Source organism: Neoarius graeffei, chromosome 20, assembly GCF_027579695.1.
Source record: "Neoarius graeffei isolate fNeoGra1 chromosome 20, fNeoGra1.pri, whole genome shotgun sequence".
NCBI classification, from domain to species: Eukaryota; Metazoa; Chordata; class Actinopteri; order Siluriformes; family Ariidae; genus Neoarius; species Neoarius graeffei.
The window spans coordinates 63,931,169-63,935,666 of NC_083588.1; the positions used below are offsets into that span (position 1 = coordinate 63,931,169).

At 44.4% G+C, this 4,498-nt stretch overlaps 1 pseudogene; it reads left to right on the top strand.

The window, feature by feature from the left end:
* Positions 1–715: 715 nt before the first annotated feature.
* LOC132869101 (zona pellucida sperm-binding protein 3-like) lies at positions 716–4,298 on the top strand (annotated as a pseudogene).
* The last annotated feature ends 200 nt before the right edge of the window (positions 4,299–4,498 follow it).

A 4,498-nucleotide genomic window follows, 5' to 3' on the forward strand; every position in this document is an offset into this window, starting at 1 on the left:
TGGTTGAATTTGCGTTGAAGTTGCAAATCGCAACATCGTGAAATCCTGGAGGGTCTTGTTTTTTGCTTGGCCCAGACTCTGTCTCCTCACTCACTGTAGCTTTAGGTACTAAAAATTGATCCATTTTGTCTCTGGCAAAGGCTAGCTGAAGTTCGCTAAATGTCCGCAATAGTAACTTATTCTGGTTTATGTTTCCTCACGTTGTGCCCCCCCCCCCTGAAGAATTCTGGCACCCCCCAGGGGAGGCGCGCCCCACACTTTGAAAAGCCCTGTGTTAGATGATAAATTCAGTAATGATATGAATCATTACTCATGATATGAGTAATTATGATGCTCATATTCATAAGTTGTGCATACGTTTCTAGTTACACAATTGTACTTTTTGGCTATATCGTTATAGGAGGGAAATTATTTATAATCACACTATCTGGTGTGATCCAGATGAGGATGGGTTCCCACTGGAGTCTGGTTCTTCTCAAGGTTTCTTCTTCATATTGTCTCGGGGAGTTTTTCCTTGCCACCCTCATCTCTGGGTTGCGCATTAGGGATTACTGGAAATTTTCTATCTGGAATTTAGACATTTCTGTAAAGATGCTATGTGGACAGTATCAAAAGTGCTATACAAATAAAATTGAATTGAAAAAAAATGTGCAGGTGTAGAGGTGTTCCTATAAAGTGGACAGTGAGTGGATAGAGATTGTGCAGATCAACGAACATGAACAAGTCTCATGATGAATCACAAACAAGAAGTGTTTTGGATTAGGTGTTCTTTAAAACAAGTACAGTTCAAATGTGTTCTGGCAACACAAGACATTCCATTTTTTAAACTTTTTTTTTTTTTTAACCCAAGTCCAGAATCAAGGGTGTTAATTATATTTCTATGTTTGGCAACTTGGTTTACTGGGTCATGTGTCCTTGTACAATTAAGACAGTTAAGCTCTTGGTCCAAGCAAACGCAACAGGCAGTACAATTCCAATTGCTGTCATCTGTTAGGCAGCCTAATTAGTAACTCGAGGTTCAGAAGCCTGAATCACTGCACAAAATCACTGCATAAATAGGAAGTTCTCTGACAGCATTGGTATGCTTGCAATTATTTGTTAAGAGTAATGGGTTTCAACCAAGTAGGAGTTGGTTTGCTGCCATTCTATGCAGCTGTTTGTCAGCAGCACACTTGGGGAATATTCAGACTCCTGCTGGACTTCAAACCAACAATCCAGGGCATCCTTCACTGCAAGTGAGTGCTGGGTTGTTCAACATTGCTGCTCTCACACTGGGAGGCTGTGCTGCCAAAGGGGTGGATGCTTCTTCCCAATTCCTCATCTATGAATCAGCATTGCATGACTGCAACAGCAAGCTGATTGTAAGCCTTCTATTGCCAAGTACTTCAGTTTTGCTACTGTATAAGCTTGTTCTGGATGGTTTTACACATTGCCTTTTTCATTCAGGTAACTGCAAATGAGCTGGTCTATATCTTCACCCTTGGTTTTGCTCCAGTGCCTCTAAGTGGCTGTCCTCTTCTGAGAAGTGCTGGTGCTAAAGTTTTAATTGAGTGCCACTATCCAAGGTAGGCATTGCTCCATATGAATAAACCTGTTTGGATTTACTTGGGAGGATGTACTCCTTTGTGATGGCTTTGTTCAATGCTTTCCAGACTCCACAATGTGAGTAGCAGTGGTTTCATGTCTGCTTGGATCCCACATGCTTCAGCCCAAGCTGTTGAGGAGCTTCTTGTCTTCTCCTTGAGGCTCATGATGGGTTTGTATCAGGGTTGGGTTGTAGTTTGTTTAGGTGAGGAATTTACTAATAAGGTTTCTTGTTCTAGATGACTGGATATTTCAAAGGCCATCTAACCAGTACTATCTGGGCGAGCTTATAAGCATTGAGACTTCAGTACTGCAGTTCAACCATGTGCCCCTGTGTGTCCTTGTAGACAGCTGTGTGGCCACTCCTGTCCCTGACATAAATGCTGTCCCATGATATTACTTCATTGAAAACCATGGGTGAGTGAGGTTCTTTTGAGTCTCTGTAAGCTGATCTGAACTGTCCTAACTGTGACTCCTTCCAGGTGCCCGATTTGATGCCAAGCTTACACATTCCAGTTCCCGTTTCATGCCTTACACTCAATCAGCTAAGCTGAGGTTTCAACAAGGGAACAATAGCTTGGTAAGTAGTGACCTGGACAGGGATGCAACATTCTTGCAGGTATGTTGCAATCTTGCAGCTAAATTTGTACTGTTCTCCTAGGTCTACATTGCCTGCACCTTGAAGGCAACAGCAGCATCTGCCGCTGCTGAGCACAAGGCTTGTTCATTCTCTGAGAATAGGTAAGTTGCTGTGACCATGATTTGCTTGGTGCTACTGAGCTGTGACCACTAAAGCATTATTGTGTTGCCCTAAATGGACTGCTGCATATGGTGCTGACCAGGTGTGCAGTTGTTGCAGCAGGTGGTGTAGTGGTTAGCACTGTCGCCTCACAGCAAGAAGGTTCCGGGTTCGAACCCAGCAGTGAGCGAGGGCCTTTCTGTGTGGAGTTTGCATGTTCTCCCTGTGTCTGCGTGGGTTTCCTCCAGGTGCTCCGGTTTCCCCCACAGTCCAAAGACGTGCAGTTAGGTTAATGTGGGGTGGCCTTGGGCTGAAGTGCCCTTGAGCAAGGTACCTAACCCCTGACTGCTCCCTGGGCGCTGTGTGAGATGGCTGCCTCTCCAGTAGCTCTGTAGTTTTTAGCTCTTTAAAACTTTTTTTTTTTCCCACCTTTTTTAACTTTTCTTAATTTCCCTGAGGGAACCCTCCCAAAGGGATCAATAAAGTTTTATCTAATCTAATCTACTGTGGCTGCCCACTGCTCTGGGTGTGTGCGCGTGTGTTCACTGCTTCAGATGGGTTAAATGCAGAGGATGAATTTCACTGTGCTTGAAGTGTGCATGTGACAAATAAAGGTTTCTTCAGTAGGTGTAGAAGCATGAGGAAGGGACATGATCCGTCAATAGAACAAGGTATGTGAGAGAACCGTGTTGGCCTTCATGGAACTTGGGTTTCTGTACTCTTCAGACCTGAATTGGTACTATGTGCACAACTTGTGGTGTGGCTTTGATTTCGGACCCTGCATCTTGTCTCTATTTGCAGGCTTGCAGCTGGAGAAAGAAGTTAGCCTTGGCCCAATTGTGGTGCTGGAAAAGGATTTGTAGTCCAATGATTGGTTAAATAAAAAGCAAAACTTGCAACTTGTCTTGTGCTGCCTTATTACCTTTAGCATCTTTTTTGCCTGAACATGGATGGGCGGGTTTCTAGTGCTACAAATCTGGGTGCTTCTCCCTGCTCCCAGCTGACTGGGTACAATCTCTTGTGGGCAGAGTGCAAGCCATCTCTCTGGCTGTGATGGTATAACTAATGGGGCTGATGTTCCCTTAGGAACCCTGGTACCTAAAAACCTGTGGGTGCATCATCTTACTTTTCCAGCTCTGTACCCTTGCAGACAAGGGCTAAACCAGACCCTTGTCTTCAGCCTAGACTGGGTGGCAGTCCCAACACTGATTGGAAGGCTGTTACATTAATGTATGGCTCTCTGGAGTGTTCCAAGCTAGGCATAGCCTCTGCTTTAAGGCAGGTCTCCCCAGGTGAGCAGTCTTGAAGGAAGATTACATACAAGACTAAATCAAGCCCCTTCCCTTTTTAAAGATATTTTTTTGGGCTTTTTTCACCTTTATTGGATAGGACAGTGTAGAGACAGGAAATGAGCGGGAGAGAGAGAAAGGGAGGGATTGGGAAATGACCTCGGGTCGGAATTGAACCCGGGTCCCCGGATTTATGGTCTGGCGCCTTATCCACTTGAGCCCCAACCCCCTTCCCTTTTTATTAAATCCCAATGTGCTTTTAATGCTGGCAGTACCTGTCAAAGGTTTAAAGGGAGGAATTCCTTTCAGTGCAGGCTTCTAAATGTTTATATGGCTGTAATTGTAAACGTCTGCTGTAGGGACCCAATTATCATGCCTAGGATTACAATGGTCAATGTTGAAATGGAATTAATACGTGTAGAATTCCAAAAAGAACACACTTGAAGCTCTAACTCACTTGCAGTGAACTGTGAAATACTTTTACTTGTGTACACAACTTGTGGTGTGGCTTTAGTTTTGGACCCCACTCCTGCATCTTGCCTCTATTTGCAGGCTTGCAGCTGGAGAAAGAAGTTAGCCTTGGCCCAATTGTGGTTCTGGAAAAGACTTTGTGGTCTAATGATTTGCTTAAATCAAAAATACAGCTTGTCTTTTCACTTGCCTTATTGCTTTTTGCCTCAACATGAGTGGGTTTCCATGAGCTAGAAAACTGTGGGGACTTCCCCACTCCCCAACAAACTAGGAGTAATCTTGTCTTGACGTATGTTGTGGGCAGAGTGCAAGCCAGCCCTCTGGCTGTGATGGTATAGCTAAGAGGGGATAATAAATCCTAAGACACCCTGGTTCCTAAAACCCAGAGGGTGCAACACCCCAGTTTACCAGCTCT